Source organism: Dermacentor andersoni, chromosome 4, assembly GCF_023375885.2.
Source record: "Dermacentor andersoni chromosome 4, qqDerAnde1_hic_scaffold, whole genome shotgun sequence".
NCBI lineage: Eukaryota > Metazoa > Arthropoda > Arachnida > Ixodida > Ixodidae > Dermacentor > Dermacentor andersoni.
In genome coordinates this window covers 95,949,470-95,967,301 of record NC_092817.1, presented here as the reverse complement: position 1 = coordinate 95,967,301, position 17,832 = coordinate 95,949,470, and positions in this window count along the sequence as shown.

The window sequence follows — 17,832 nt, the reverse complement described above, 5'->3', positions numbered from 1 at the left end:
GACACGAGAACGGCGTCAGAACATTCAACCGTATACGCAGCGCCGTCGGCGAACAGTCTGAAGGCGCCGACCACAATATTGCTTACCAGAAAACTCAAATCTTTCAAACAGAGACGAACTCGCGAAAAATACTACTGGAGTCATGGCACATTCAGAATACGGGAGGTAATATAAACCGCGTGAAGGGCAACCTACCCTCGGTGTATATCCATGGCCTTGTCGAGATGACGAAAATAAGAAAAGGATGCCCAGCCAGGTAGATTCCTGCTCGAGTTCATCAACACCAAAACATCAGCAATGCCCCGTACCTCCCCCCCCCCCCCCCCCCCCCCCACCCCGCCTCCCGTCAGCGGCACTCTCGCGGGTCAAGCTCCCCCAGCACCGGTCATCCCAGCCGCCCAGCACCACGACAGCCGTCTCACCCTTTTGCTCCCCTCCTTCCCATCTGTGAAGTGTCTCCCCACCTTCCCTACTCTCCCCTCCTTTTCCTTACAAAAGGCCCTTTAAGAGCTGCACACCGTCACCCCCGAAGAACAACCCCTGCAGAAGGAGCCGAATTGGCTCCGAAACGTCGAGCTAATAAAATTCAATTATTTGGTTGGAATCATTCTGAAAGTGCTAAACACCGAATAACGCCTATGCGCAGTACGAAATGTGAGGCTTCAACGATGTCACGAGGATGAAGGCGATATGAGATGTTTGTTAAGCGAAGTATAGTGATGACAGATTTATACTGATAGAAGTATCATAAATAATTAAATACATTTAGGAATTCTTTACTTCCTTTGTCTCAATGGCACATTCTGTTGGAGTAACGAAGAATGGACCCTTACCCAATGGTCAGATAAAGAAAATTAAAAAATTAAATCAGGGAAGTCGCTGAATACGTTGCGCTATTCAGCACAATATGAGTCACGTTGTTGCATTTGGTTGGTAGGCTTTCTTGGTTGATGCAGGAAGATGTTGCGGTGGTATTCGGAAGGCGTGAAAACTGATGAGTGACATGGCGGTCCTTGAATAGTTGGAAGCGGCTGCATTCCCTTGTGATGGTGGAGACCGTAGAGATGTTGTTGAAAACCAGGAGATTGAAAGCGTCAACCGCATTTGCTTTGAGGATATGTTCTACTTTGACAGACTCTGCCACAGGCGTGCGATTTTGTGACAAAGGGTGAGAACGTCCTGGATTTAGGAGGCGTACGACTCAGTAGTAGTTGGGCGAGGGTAGCCAGCTGCTTTTTGGCGGCTAACTGCCCACCAAATATATTGCTAAGAAAGTCGTACTGCTTCTGTTTGAACAGCTCTCGGCTAGTAAGCTTCTCATCATCTGCTTTGGACCGAACGCTTCGGGTTCCGTCCAGATAGAAAATGATACTGGCTAGCATTATGGTCGGGTCCGATCTATTCCTCTTGCTGACACGTTCGTACATGCTCAGCCATTCTTCTACGCTAATACCATCGACGCCGGAGAATCTGCAGGGGTCTTCCGGATGTTGAAGGGCGACGCACTGGGTAGCCGGCGATGCAGGGGCAGGCGTAGATGGCGTGTCGTCCTCAGAAGGTATGGCAACAAGCTGGATGTGGCATCCGCTACGGAGCTCCTTGCGAAGACGGGTATCCGCAACTTCACGAGATTTTACGCGCATAAATCATTTACAATATGTATTTATAATACATAGAACGTTAACGGAAACGGAATGGAAGCCAGCCAGGCTGAGTTGATTTTTCGTCGTCTTCGGAGCCGTGGTTGTTGTCTGCTTAGCCTTACCGCAACAACATTAAGAGGTCCGGTTGCTTTAGGGATAGCTATGAGCCAACACTATATCTGCACATTTTATGTCATGGTTTGTTGTTCGATTAACGCTGAAGACAGGTGCGCTCACCTGTCGGTCCATATACAGAGCTAACATGAACAATTTCTTGGAGCTGTTATTCATACTGTATATGGGCAATATCGCAAGCAAGAGACCTGCCGTGGCTGAAGCCGTACTCTTATATAAAATACTTGGCCTTTTTCGTCATCCGCTTCTCCACTATTCGCGTTCTTCAATCGCCACACGTTTCTCCCTTCCTTCGACAAGGTCTCAATTTCAGAAGGTGCAAAATGATGACTCAATTTGCTGTCATGAACAATGTCACTGTTTCTGCTTAGGGGCCACACGGAGCGGTTGATCTCATAGTTAATTGGCGAGACTTTGCGTAGAATCTTATTACGACCTTCTATGATGGAAGACAACTTGCCATTGTTGAGATGTCATTGGGTCTAGTAAAGAACAGAGTCATCGACTGGAAAGTCAAGGGGGAGAAATTTCCTATAATACATTACTTTCTCCTTATTGTGGCAGGCGAGCGAATTCCTAACCACTGTTTTTCTCGCTTCCTGAACAGTTTCACTTCATTGCTTAAATATGGCTCGATAAGATGGAATTCCGTTACATTAGGCAAGAAGGTGCATAACGAATAACTTCATGAGGGGTTTTGTTACATTCATGGATGAAAACCGAGAGCATCTTAGTCCAAAACTTATGTGGTTCATCGTTGATCTTGCGTATAGATATGATGACTATGGTTTTATTTGTCCGCTCGTTTATACCGTTTAATTGTGGATGATCAGATTACATGAACAGCCGGTGTATTTGGTTGTGCTTTAGTAACTATTCAACATTTTCTGCTGTGTTAACCCTGTTCCACAATTTGAAAGCAACTTTCGTGGTTTGGCGGCAGCGAGAATGCTTTTAGGCCCAAAATGTGGGCGTCGCTGTTTTCATATTCGCGAGAGAACGTCCATGCATAGCTAGTGGCATAATTTTATAACCAATTGAATGAATTTTTTTAAGAGCTGTATACGGAAAGAGGTCCGTACATATTTGTTTTAGTCTCCTCCCATTTCTTGCATGTGTCACAATGTTGAATGTAGGAGTGATAATGTCTTCTTCACGCTGTTATGCCCAAAATGTTGATGAGCCTCCTTAAGAGTAGTTAGACGCAGTTCATAAGGCACGTATATCTTCCTTATTCCTTTCTTTTTCACGATGACTATGTTATTTTCCAGTGACTATGTTCCTTCGGGGCGCTCGTTGTTGTATTTGTGATGTTTGGTGGCTGAGAGAAGCTGAACTACTAGAACTCTAGAGAGTGCATCAGCTTAAACGTTAGTTATGCCCTGCTGGTGTTTATAGTTCACCTTGTATATTGGCAACCTTAACAACCCCCTGAAAAGATTGCATTGAGAATGCCGGACATTCTTCAGCCATTGGAGTGCAGAATGATCCTATGCAGCAATGAACGGCTTCCCAAGAATATTCCAATAATGCCGTTTGTGGATCTCCAGCACTCACGTTCTTCAATCGCCACACACATGCACACACGCATATATATATATATATATATATATATATATATATATATATATATATATATATATATATATATATATATATATATATATATATATATATATATACGCACAACGGGCGTTTTGCATAACTTGAACAAAGGATTAAGAACTAGTGGTTTAGCGCAACTGAATGAAACCAAGGACATAGGGTTTGCCGTCATGTGGCGCTCCTTATGGTATTTGTTACATTGCGCTTAATTAGTCAATTATGCATCTTTAAATATTCAGTTTAGCGCCAAGTGCGTTTCATTAGTTGTAGAGGGCATTCCAAAAGGACCGATCCAATATTTGTGGCAATGTACAGGGTGGTCCTTTATGAAAAGGAACGCGCGAGCGCGTACCCCGTGCTCTGCGGAAGCTGCTTAGAGCGCCAGCATGCGGCAGCAAGGAGAAGCACGTCCGCTTGTGGCATCATCTATTGGCGGTCCGAATAACCAGGCATGATTGATAGGCAAGTGCCTGCTATAATTAGCTGGGACCCCCCTCCCCCTCTCCTGCCATCACTGTTGCGCATTAGCGGGGCCTGCAGTGCGACGTCTGCTGCTAGCAAACCGCGTTGGGTACGCAAGCGCAATGGAAGAGTGGAATTCGGTAGTTATTCGGTACTTCTGGCGTATATATATAAATACCTAAGCATTCTAAGGCTTATTCCCTCGGAGCTCTGTCCGTCCGTGAGTCTGTTTTTCTGTCTGTAACGCGGGACACGATGCACTGCATGCATATGTACACATGAGGTCGTATGAAGGTATATTTGAGAATGCCTTATGACTAGGTATGACTAATAAGATTTATGATTATGACAAGATATAGTGAGTACTGAGGTATAAGGGTTAGGTTAATAAGACTAAAAAGATTAGTTACGGTAACATTTGTTAAGCTTAACGGCGATTGAGGGTAATTAGGAATACTGAAAATAATAAATTTGTTAAATTATCAGACTGATCAAGAGTTACTAATTGCTAAATTAGCGGAGCCTAATTAATAATAATTAAGGCTACCTACAGATTAGTTAGACCTAGTTAAGTAATCTCAATTATTAATTATATACAGACGACTCCGTCATAACGTTAACTAAGGCTAATTAAGTAGTTAAGCAAATGTCATCATTATAAATATAAGTAAGCCGGACTAATTAACAAAATAATTACGTTTATTTACCTAAGCTAAAGCTTCACCTGAGCGTACTTCTTTCCTAAACCACTCCGATTCAAGTGAGGTTTATGGAACGTATGGGGGGAGCGGGGAGCCAGAGCTCCGTACTGCAAGAAAGTATGCAGAAACTGTACTAGAGTTGTCAAAGTGTGCATAAGCCTACCCCCAAATTTCAAGTTGGCCCACCCTCAAGTTTTAAGCTGGCCCAACCGCAAACGTTAGGTTTGTCCCACCCCGAAATATTAAGTTGGCCCACGCTTTTATTCTAAGCAGGCGCACCCTAAATTTCAAGTTGGCCCACCCCTAGTATATGCTTCCCCATGCATATTCTGTGGACCTTATGTATCTCTACGGTTATCCTCTCGAAACAATGTTTTTGATTGTTCCTCATCGCTTATGAAGATGCCAATCCTCTACATATAATTATTATAATGATTAAATGTCGTAACTTCGCACATTACGCATTTTTGTGCAGGTATACACGGCAATACGCTTTCCGCACGGCGGACAGATCTTGCTGCGGTACTCGCCAAAATATGCTTACGCCTTAAGATACGTTGTGAATACTTATTAACTAGCGGGCATATGTTGGTCCTTAAATGTTTCCAGTGTGCTAGCGTACCGAGTGCGGTTTGCATGCAGCAGACGTTGCACTGCAGGCCCAACCCGTTGCGCATCCACCTGGCGGGGGGGGGGGGGGGGGGGGGGGGGGCAATCCAGCAGCCGCTTGCCTATCAGCCGTCTCTGCTTATTCTGGCCGCCAATACATGGCGCTACAAGCGGACGGGCTTCCCCTTGCTGTCTGTTGCTGGCACTCTAAGCAGCCTCCGCAGCACACAGGCCACACGCTCGCGTGCTCCCTTTCATAAAGGACCACCCTGTACATGCAGCGTGGTGATTTTTTCCGGCGCTTAAGGAAAGCCCGCGAAATATGAAATAAAACCGCGTGACTACGCTCATGCGCTACCGTATTGCAGCGCTCTAGACAGTGATCCCAGCGAAAGAACTGTTCCTGCTGACCATGGCGAAGTGAGCGGCCACGGCTCTAGGCATCGGCTTCACAGTGCGTCAGCAGCTTTGACGGTGGCACACGGAAAAAAAGCGCCGTCCTCCCTGATAAGCGATGGGCTCTACGGCCCATATAACAAGTGGTCTATTGGAGTTGCAGAATCGGTAAGGGTAAAGATAGCGCTGTCTACAAACTAGATGGCGGGATGAAATAAAAAGTTTACAGGCATACGATGATGTCAGCTGCCGTTAATTAGGGGTAATTAGAGACCTACAAAGAGAGCCTTAGTCTTGCATAGACATAAAACAGGCTGACGGCGATAAAATTAGGCGGGTTGTGACTTTGCAGTTTCGACGGTTTCTTAGCACAAGTAGTAATGCTACTGTGTGAATTATTAATAATTATGTGTGCTTATATTTTAGATTACGGAGGAACTATATCATTACGTTTGTTTTTTCCGTACACACATAAACTTAAAGCAAGCAGAAACACGACATCACGACAGAAGCAACGAGGGAGGGGCCGTACGCCAGCAACTTTCTGGCGGTACAGACGCGACGCAATCTGGGGAGAGATACTCCTTCCTTAAGGGTATTTGTGAAGTGATTTCTCACAATGGCGAAGGTTTCTCAAGGCTCTCTTTAAGTTAGATATCAGGAAATCACTGGCTTTGATGTTTGATCGCGCCAGTAAGTGTAGGTATTTAGCATAAATATTACGCGAACAAAAGCTCTACCCACCCTACTTTCTCATGATGTCGTTGTGTCCAGTATTCGTACTTATCGCTCAACCCCCAGCCATCAATTTGTCCTGACGTATTCTTCTTCTCGACATACCGCTTTGCTTCTTCTGTTAAGTTCACCATGTGGCCACCTGGCATATAAAAAACATTGGAACATGAAATGGTGGATATATCGCTTCTGTAATAAAGCGTACTTGACGCGTGCAGTGAATATCGTCGCACCTGGCTTACGAACATCCGTAAGTTTTGATATATAGTTGTGATACCAACACGCCGCGTTTTGAGAAAAAGTCAGGCTCGAATATTTTCAAGAATAATTTAACTACAATCTTCTCTGAAGTGAGAGGCTTTAGCATAAGTAAAAGGTCCGAAAAATATCGGTTCTCTGATATCCATAAATAAAACCTACATATTTATATATAAATATTATGGTTATGATCTTTAAGCCTGATTGTTTCGGACAAATTTCATAATCAATAATAAACAAAAATGATAGCCGTCGTGGAGAACATGTGAAAGAAGAACCGTGAAGGACTTGCAGAAAAATTGGACTCCGTTAATGATTTTCTTTTAGAGCGAACAACAATATCGATATTATCAAAACATAGCAGGAAATGAAGAGTAGACACCAGTAAAGAAAATACGCAATGCATGTCAGTCACACCACAAAACCTAGGTGTTCCTCCACACCTGCATTGTATTCTGGTTTTCGGCGCCTTATTTCCGGATAATGGATTTTGATTATTCAGTCTGCTGACCTATCTTGTCTTCCTTTTTATCTAGTTCTTGTACGTTTGTGCTTGGTAATTCATATAATGCATATTTTTCAAATGATTACAGTAAGTCTCTCAAAATAGTTATAAAAATATGCCCACTTTAGAACGTTTGAAATACATTGTCTCGTCTTTGACACCTCATCGTTAGAACAGAATTTTTTTTTTCGTGCAGTGCTGTATGCAAGTTATTACACTTCGATATGCGTTATTAGGTACCAATGACATGGAATGTTTCCATGTGGCAGCGGGCTTATACATACTGTTCACCCAAAAGTGTCAAGAAACACAAATTAAGGCCAATTGTTTTCATCTATATAGATCAGCATATTTTAATCTCGAACCTTCGTTTAGAGGAAGCGTACTTAATCTTGACCCCAGTCCCCATCTGTCGACACGGCCTGAGAGGTCTGGGCCCCCCGCATGCGACAAGAACATGCTGAGCGAGCCTCCTCGGCGTTCGCTAGTTCAATGAGACCCTGCAAAAAATCAGTGCCACCTAATGGCGTTACAGATTTTGGTCTATACCCATTATTCGGAAAATATTACCTCGTAGTGCCTCCTTACGATCTCATCGCCCCCTATTATATCTCATCTTACATGCTTCCATGAAAATGGCTGTCAGCTACCAAAAAGTAGCACACAGCTACAAAGAAACCTCGTCCAAGTTCCTTACACAAACAGTAATATTTACTTTGTATCTTTCCGTCGGCGAGACTTTGGCTGGAATAACGTGGAACATATTTGTCTTTATTCCAAATCCTCCATCAGCCCTCAGTGATAGGTTACAATGGCTTGCACATAGCCCATATTAATGGGCGTCGTGACCGTATATATGGGCGGAGCTCCAAGTCATTGTGACCAATAATGGAAGGCTAATGGCGTATTTGGAATAAAAACAGATTGGAATAGTTTTACGTTATCCTTACCTGCGAGTTTCATTTGCGCTTTCGTGCAATTTTCGTGCGGAAAACTTTCCATTTATTAAAATTTCGACACCTCGCGGATTTCCGTGAAACTTGTTTGCTTTTTCTCAATTATGCTTTAGGAGCGCTCCGTTAAACTGCCTTCGAGACGTGCATACCAAACCTTTATAATGGCGGTATTCGGGTAAACGTAGAAACGTTACATTTTATGCGAAGTACGTTTTACCGTTAAAAATACTCGCATTGCGAGTTCTACTAAACAACTCTTTTGACCTATTCAGGACACTCCTATTTTACGATTTTTTTTTGCGGTTATGTGTCAGCATAGGGACGTATTAAAATATTTAGTCTTGATTAGTTGTTATAATTACGTTGTTCCTATTGCAGAATGACAAACGAAAGGATTTCCAGACTTGATGCAATAATGTTAGACATGCAACCAAAGACAATCACAGGAAATAAATCTAAGTGCCTTTCAACTCTGTGAAGAAGGAGGACCAGCGAAGCTGTGTATGTGGGCCCCTTAATGGCGAACTGCACCTCCGCCGTGGGTCGGCCCGGCATTGCACTATCTTCGGGATCTGCCCACGTATGGGGAGTGCTTAACATCTGCTTCACCTCCGCCGCGGGTCTGCCCGGCATTTCACTACCTCCGTGATTGGCCCACGTACGGGGAGTTTTCTTTTTCTTTTTTTGCTTACGACAGGAAAATTTCCTTGGATGGTAGAGGTATGCGTCTTCACTGTAAAAATGGAAATAATTGTCTGCTGATTATGGTATTAAAGCATGAACATTCTTAGGGCCATTCACGCCCTTTCTAAGGGCCAACTATTTATTGATCTTTGTATTTAATCATTTTCTTGGCTATCTGCGTCACTGGGTAGTGCATTATCAAATAATTAGCGCATGAGGCAGCTGTTCTGAGGCAAGAGGGCTCGAAGCCCACGCTAGTCCAACTTAAATTGAGTCATTGAGTATTACACATGTGCCGCTCTTCAACGAACCTCATTCAAGCGGACATAGGTCTCTGTAGACGCGGGACAGGGTAGGTACCGCTGTTCAGTGGATCTCGTTGACGCCGACTTGGAGCACCGAGTATGTTCCACGCGGTCTGTGGTGGTCTTCATTGAACCTCCTTGATGCCTACTTGGGTCACTGGGTACGTACTATGAGGTGTGTGTGCGTCATTGACGCCAGCTTGAATAACTAGGTAGGCCTATGTGCCACTGGGAATGCGCCGCTGTACAATGACCAAAGATATCCTTTAAATTTCTCCTATGTTGGGTGGAGACCAACCGACGTCACAAGGGTTCCTCAAAGACAGCAACACAACACTTTAGCAGGCGGTAACGAAAATTCATTGGGTATGTGCCGCTCTTTAGTGAACCTTTCGCCAACTTGAGTTACATTGTACGTGCCACTGGGTGTGCGGCAAGCGAGGGAATAATTCTGAGCGTTGACAGGCACCGGCACGCTATGTTTCTTATCTCGAAGGCCACGCATGGACTTTTGGGCAGCGCCACCAGATAGCACAGCGTGTCGAGAAAGAAGTGTTAGTGAAGAGTCCGGTTGGCGGCATGACGCGTGTATCAGCGTTTGCACGCACCGGCGCACCATGCATTTCAGACGCCATACGCAGGCTTCGTGGCGGCGCCTCTAGATGATGCCTATTGTTCTAAGGGAAGCGGGAAAGAGGAATCCCGCTGCAGTGCACGTCTCATACATAACTCGTTTGGACAGGGGCAATATGTTGTGGCGCTATATAGGTTCAATATGAACGCATCACCGTCGAAAGTCATCGTGAGATGGCTTCGGCCGAATTTTTGTGTATATAATATCAGAGATAACAAATGTTTGTTTTTGTCATAGGCTGCATGCGAATGTTTAAAAAATTTATGTCTGGGCTTGCCCAGCACTAAACGGTCCGCATGGCAACAAAGAGTCATGGGAATCCTCCCTCCATAGCGAGAAAGAACAAGCCCAAAAACAAGTAATCGTCAAGCCCTGGCCGCCGCCGGAAGCCAACTGATTCCGGCCGACGTATAGGGAGGACGTAGACGGTGAAAAAGGGGGCTGCGTCTCACCCCGATCACCCATACTCTCTGAAGGGTGTAAGCAAAGTGTTTTCTCCCTCTCTCTCTCTCTATCGAATGTCTTAATTCTATACTATGGCAGAACAGACCTAATTCCATATTACGTTTTTTTTTTTTTTTAAAACGATTGCTTATCATTTATGTATCGCATCTAATTGAAGTGAGGCTCTGGGTTGGTGCTAGGTTAGTGCTAGCTACTTGGTGCATTCTTGAACACATAACAGGTATGTGGTGTGTTTATCGTACCAACGTTGCCTAGCTTTAATTTACTCTGTACGGAAGCAATCACTATGAAATCTATTTGGTCCAATTAATACAAAGTTGTATATGCTACTTAACGACCTCTGACCGAAACAAAGGTATTATATAGACTGTTCTACGGATGGCGCCGCCATTTTGTGATCACAGCGCCATATATCGTCCTGCGACGTGCTGGTAAGTGGGATTGGGCTCGACGGTGCACAAGGCACGTTCTGTTGACGACGAGTGGGAAATTTTCGCGCTTTCCTGAGAGGTCGCAAAATTTTTTTTCGATTGGGAAACGTGTTAGCAGGTCGTTGCCAAGTTTTCAGGTTGGATGTAGCCACAGTATTGAACGTCGACGGACCTAGAGGCGCTACCACAGCTCCGCCCACAAACCACCTCACATAAACCACTTCTCGGGCTTGGCGTAAAAACACTGTCCGCGGATAGCATGCGCTGCTGTGAAGCCCTCGGCCAAGTTTTGCAGTCGTTCGCGGTGTGTGGAGCTCAAAATTGGAGCGCAAAGTCACCTTTCTCTCAAACGCTCGCTTTTCAAGAGACCCCTGCTCACTCTTTTCTGGATGCTTTATTCCGTAATATAGCTGATTCCTATGCGCATCTGCTATTGGCCAATAGCTTACATAAATCAAGAAGGGCGTTTGGATCAATGCGCTTCTTCCTACTGTTACTGTGTATACTTATTGACACAGTTTAACGAACAGGACAAAGTAAGCGAAAATGTGCTTTAGGATTTTGATAATAATTTCACACTTCCGAATCAAGCAAACTGTCGTCTGCTGACGCTCAGCCACAGCCGCCCGCGCAGGAATGAAACTTGGGCCGCTCTTCTTATCGGTGTCGTAGGCACCAGGTCTCGCTAATTTCGACTAGTTTTGAACACCTAACTAGCATATAATCACGCGAAACTTATGATCAGACCATACGCGCCCTTGCCAGCTCACGCGCAGAGTAAGTAAGCGCGCACTAGACGCCTTGGCAGACTTTGCTCCGTATAGACTATTGGTGGCACTTGAAAATGCGCAACTATCGTGGCGACTATTCGTCGGTGAGGCTGGTGCAGTACAAAGCCAATGTACACCACGTAGCACGGCCAGACTGGAGCACATGAAACTGAGCGGGCACTCAAGCCTTGTCGTGCGCCAAGCATACGCTGCGCTTACGCACTGTAGTTGCGTGTAGGTGCTGTCTGCTGCGTAACGTAGATACCGATGACGCCGCGGGGTGCCGCGATGATTCCACTGGATGAGCGCACCGTGGCTCGCTGAGGACAACCGCGTTTGGCTAAGGTCCATGGAAAAAATCTAAGGTAGCGCCACTCTTGTTAGTGTGTAGGCACCTCCTCTCCCGTGAGTTTTGCTGATCTTAAATCGTCAGTTGAGGTGCAAAGCCCGTGGAGCGCGGCCCTTGGCCGGAAAGATGGGTTTGTGCAATAATCCCGCTAGGGCACGCCAAGGCGGTGCGTTTCAGAGTGGTGTATTGGGAAAGGTTCGAGAGAAAGAGAAATGCAAAAAGTTAATGTTGAGTAGGATAATGTAATATACGTGGAAGCAAGTGGCGGGATTTTTTTCGTATCTGAAACTACAAATATGCGGTATTGAATCGGTCAATGTACAGTAGTGCGTGAATGTGTTAAGATGCATGACATAAAGCCCTTGAAAAATTCAGTGCCCTTCCACTCGGTGAAGAAGGATGACCATCGAAGCTGTGAATCTGGTACCTTTAAAGAGGAACTCCACCTTAGCCGTGGGTCGGCCCGGAATTCGTGATGTTCGGGATCGACCAGCGTATGGGTGGTGCTTAAAACCTGCTTTACCCTCTGCCGTGGGTCCGCCTGGTATTGCACTATCTGCGGGATCTGCCGACGCATGGGGTGTGCTTAGCACCTGCTTCACCTCTGCAGAATCTTCGAGATCGGCCCGCGTATGAAAAAAATTGGAAGACGCTTAAGCTTCGCCTTCAAGAGTGGAACGCGATAGCGTTATCGCACGCCGTTCGCACCGCCCACTCATTCGCTCGGCATGCTCTTGAGTCACAAAGACGAAACGTGCGCCTGAGCAAGCGGAACGAACCAAAGAACTCGGCGTCTCAGAGGGAGAAACGATCTACGCGAGCCAAACGTTGTGATCTGCGCGGACAGCCGGGCCGCGACGCGCCAAGAAGGCGGACACGATCATGGGGCTGACGCCTCGGTGGGATCGTCCTCTATCTCACTTGGGAGCACCACGCAGACGCATGACTCCTCGCCAGCAGCACAGCACACATCGCAGCGGACGCTTTCCCACCAGAGGCGCTACGGTGCAGTGATCACGTCAGAGGCGTCCCGCTTCGAACGCTGCACCTAGGAATCTCGCTGTGAGCGGAAAGAGGAGCCGCGTCGCCTAAACACGAGGGTTCGAGTGACGCACGCTGGAAGTTGGAAGGGGAGAGAGCGAGAAAACATATTAAACGCAAGGGTATTGGGGCATCCTCGCACCGGTACCCGCACGGCCCCAATGCGCTCAAACGAGACGAAGGGGAGATGGATGGATGGATGGATGTTATGAGCGTCCCTTTTGGAACGGGGCGGTGGGTTGCGCCACCAAGCTCTTGCTACTATGCTGCCTGATATCCTACCTAGGTTAACCAATGAAAAAAGAAAAGAAAAAAAACACTATGAACTAACACGTCCAAATTTCCTGATCCCCTATTGCGAACTGTGTTTTTGTACGTCTCCGTCTTTTGTCGTTTCCCTACTTTTCTTCCACCAATCCTCCAATCGCCTCTTACTAATGTCTATTGCGGACCTGTTTGCTTTACCACTGCTCCCGCTGAACCCAAGGGCTTCAAGGAGGCCAGTGGTGCCTAAATCGACCGCTGGGTAGACGTCTTCACATTCTAATAAAATATGCTCCGTCGTTTCCCTAGCTTTACCGCAGCAAGCACATGCTTCTTCTTCCTTCTTATATCTCGCTTTATAGGTGCGTGTTCTAAGGCATCCCGATCTCGCTTCGAAAAGTAATGAGCTTCCCTTTGAGTTATCATAAATGGTTTCTTTCCTGATTTCGTTTTTTCCTCTTAAGTAGTTACTCATGGCAGGTTTCTTTTCCATTGCCGCCACCCATGAGATTATTTCAGCCTCTCTAACTTTCCGCTTGACCTTCTTTGTTGCTGTGTTGCCCACCCCACAGGCCGCATACTTGCTGGTAAGCTTCCTAGTTCTTTTCCTCCACTGTGAATCAATGTTTTGCCTGTACAGATACCTGAACACTCTCCCAGCCCATTTACTTTCTTCCATATTCCTCAGCCGTTCTTCATACTCAATTTTACTGCGAGCTTCCCTCACTTCAAAACTAGTCCAGCCCATATCCCCCTGCACAGCTTCATTTGTAGTCTTCCTGTGAGCGCCCAGTGCGAGGCGACCCACAGACGTTTGGTTCCCGTCGAGCCCTGATTGTACCCCTGATTTAAAGCAAACAACCGCATTTCCAAAAGTAAGTCCTGGAACCATTACCCCTTCCACATACCTCGTAGGACCTCATACCTATTGTATCCCCATAGCGCTCTGTGCTTCATTATGGCTGCATTTCTCTTCCCCTTGACTGTTATGATTTTTTCCTGTGCTTCCATACATCCATTGCCTTCGTTTATCCATATACCAAGGTATTTATATTCTGTTACCCGAGGTATTTCTTGGCCCTGTATCTCCACTGTCTATTCACTGTTTTCATTGAATACCATAACACCTGATTTTCTAACACTAAATTTCAAACCTAAATTGTTGCCTTCCTGTCCACAGATATTAACCAGACGTTGCAAATCACTTTGCTTGTTAGCGAGCAACACAATGTCGTCCGCATAAAATAAACCTGGGAGTTGCTGCTCTATTACTGTACCTGCCTGTTTGTATGAGAGATTAAACCCGATATTACTTCCTTCTAGCTCCCTCTCCATCCTCACCATGTACATCATAAACAGCAGCGGGGATAAAGGGCACCCCTGCCTCAGTCCCTTGTTGATTTGAACTTTCTCCGTGCTTCTCATCCCTTCCCATTCAACGCAAACGGTATTTTCTAAGTAAAGCTCTCTCAAAAGCTGTAGACAATCGTTACCTAAGCCTTCCCCTTCCAGAATATCCCACAATATGTTGCGGTCTACGTTGTCGTATGCTCCTGTAATGTCCAAAAAGGCCACATACAACGGTCTGCTTTCTGCTTTTGATATTTCGATACACTGAGTAAGAACAAACAAGTTATCATCCAAACGCCTACCTATTCTAAAGCCATTCTGAAGCTCTCCCAAAATGCCATTATTCTCTGCCCATGCTTGAAGCTTTAATTTGATTGCCTGCATTGCTAACCTGTATATTACTGATGTAATGGTCAACGGTCTATACGAGTGAATTCTGTCTTTCTCCCCCTTACCTTTATAAATTAAATTCATTCTACTTTGTCGCCAACTGTCTGGTATTCGTCTATCTCTTAAATTTTTTTCCACTGCTTTCACCAGAGCTTCCTTACTTTTTGGTCCCAGTTCAGTTATCAGCCTAACGGGAACCTCGTCTAGCCCTGTGGCTGTGCGCTTAGGAATTTTCTCTTCCGCTTTCTTCCAGTTTAAGTTTGTCAGCACCAGCTCCTTTTCCACTTGGGTCTCTTCATGCTATTTTTTTCCTCAAGTACAACCTCTTCATTGCCTTGGAAGGATTCGGCTGTTGCGTTTCGGATGTAATTTATTGCCGCTTCTCCTTCCAGTCTGTTTTCATCTTCGTCTAGGATATGTTGTTGTATTGTTGCTGACTTCCTGCCTAATAATTTTATGTGATTCCAAAATATTCTAGGTGCGGCCTTCTTTTTCTCACGTATTTCTGACAACCAACGTTCACTTTCACCTTTTAATTTTGCTTGCACCAGTATTTGAACCATAGACTTTTTCTCCCGGTATATTTCCCATTTACTGGTTACTTCATCCTGTGGCAACTGCGCCTTCTTTGCCTGCCTGTGCTCTCGAGATGCTTTCTGTCGTTCGGCGATCGCTTCTCGTATCTCCTTGTTCCACCAGCTTTTCGGTTTCTTTTTTCCTTTCCAACGAACATGTTGCTCCTCTTTACGTATTTCTGTCGTTATTACATTTAGAAGCTCACCATATTCCCACTCCTTACTTGGCCACTTGCCAAGTTCTTCTTCAACTCTAGTGACTATATTTGCTATTTGTTCAGCGCTCAAATTTGGACTGGCCATTGTGCTTTCCTTGCTCTCTTTCCCAACTACATATCCCATTTTCAAAATGATGCGTTTATGGTCACTCCCTATGCTGCTAAACCTTTCCTCATCGATGACCATTTCTCTCAACTTATGAATTCCTTCTGTCATCAGACAGTAATCAATGGTCGATTGCCGGTTTCCCACTTCCCACGTGATCTGTCCTTCACACTTAGGCCCTGTATTCACGATCACGAGGTTATGTTGCTCGCAAAGGTCTAGCATTGACTTCCCGTTATTGTCGGTATAGCCATCTAAATCCTGTATGTGGGCATTCATGTCACCTAATAGGACAATCTCAGCACCATTCTCGAAACCCTTAATATCAGCGCTTATGTATTCCACTAACTCTTTATTCTTCTCTGTGCAATTTTTTCCGGTCCACAAATACGTAACTCCCAGCCAAGTTTCTTTCCCACTCATTGTACCTGATAACCAAAGATGCTCTTGACATTGTGAATTTACTCTTTTCCATTTGGCTCCCTGATGGATGAGCATTCCGACTCCCCCTCCCTTTCTTTCCGACTTAGTTCTGTTGCACCCTTCCCATACATAATTCTCAATAACTGGCGGCTCTTCTGAGTCTCTAAGGTGCGTTTCTGTAACCGCATACACCCCTATTTGTTCTCTATGTAACTGCTCCTGAATCTCTGCCCACTTTTCCTTTCTTCTGCCGCCCTGCGTGTTTATGTAGCCTATTGCATGGCGAGCTCTGGCGAGAAGCGGGCGAGTGGCGCGCCACCTGTCGGGGCAGCGCCGTACATTGCGAGGAGGGGGTCTTCTGTGTTTGCCGCAAAATGGCTCTGCGTGTGCGCCAAGCGCAGAAGAAATGTAGTGGAAACGTACTTCGCTACTCGTTTAGCTGCGACTTCTGTAATTTACATGCTCGTAATCACCGATATACACCGCAGTATAACTTTCTACGGCACGTTTTTAAGGCAACACCGCATTCACTAGAGGCGCTTTTGTCCCCATTTGAACAATCGAACTCATGGCTGAGTAGTAGCGTCTCCGTCTCACACTCCGGAGACCCTGGTTTGATTCCCACCCAGCCCATCTTGCAAGTTGTTTTTATTTATGAATTGCCTTCCGGGATTTTTTGCTCACGGCCAACGCCACCGACGCCGACGACACCGGCTTTTCTGCGACACGAGCTCCTTAACGCTGTCGCGTTAAAATTGTTGGTCTATGACCGCGGATGCGAGATCTGCCAGAGCCTAGCCATAAATGGGTTCGCTGTAACAGAATTCTTTTTTCAGTGGCTTTAAACTGACACGTTCATGCCGATGGTGCGGTTACCACTTGTTCACTATTTTAAGGATACACTGTGTCATTGAAGTGATTTATAGAAGATTTAAGTCAACAATACGCTTGTACTGGCAAAAAACATCGCGGCAAGAAGTAGCAACGCGAGCTGAAGTCGCGAGCATATGGAGGGCATGCATGCAGCAGTTGTGTTATCGTGCTCCCAGGCCAGGCGCGAGTGCGTTTGCATACAGACGCACTCACCGTTCACGCTCCTAAATGCAGCGCCAGTACGCTGGCCACGGAGAAACGAAAAATATAGGAGGTGGCATTACGTCCCGCCAAGGTCGAGCAAGCGCCATGTTGAATGTCCACTCGCTTTTGCGCCGAAGACGCAAATCCCGCGACAGCGAGCACGCGCCAGTCGAGCTCGGCCTTGAGCCCGGCCCTGCTCGTGGCTGTCGCGTCGGTAGCTTCCTTGTGGACAGCAAAGGGGTGCGGCTGTAGCTACTAGGAGAGGAGACAGAGGCGAAGGCGTGCACTTGGCCCTACTTTAGTTCGTTTTTTTCTTTTTCTTTTTTTTTTACAGCGAATCCTTTAAGGCCTGCTTTGCCCACTATCGTGTAAGCCTGTAGAACAAAATACCGACGATGACGAGGTGACGCAGGCGTTAAGCACTCCCCATACGCGCGCCGAAGATATTAGGGAGTTTCAGTTTAGGGGACGCAAGGCGTTGAGGCCCCTAGCACTTTGGTGCCTTTGCGTTTGGGCACGCAAGTGGAAACACTTTATATGTTAGCGGCTCCAAACGCAAGCCGCACTGAGGTCGCATGCGTTCGCAGCGCCATGAGTGTCTGATCGTTGCTGCGTTATCATTCTTTAAAATATGAAATCAAGCTTATAAAGTAAAGTAGATTAAACTATTTTTATTAAAAGCAGTTAATATATATAAAGACGATGTCTGTTGACACTAGGCAAAATATTTATAAGATCTGCTCCC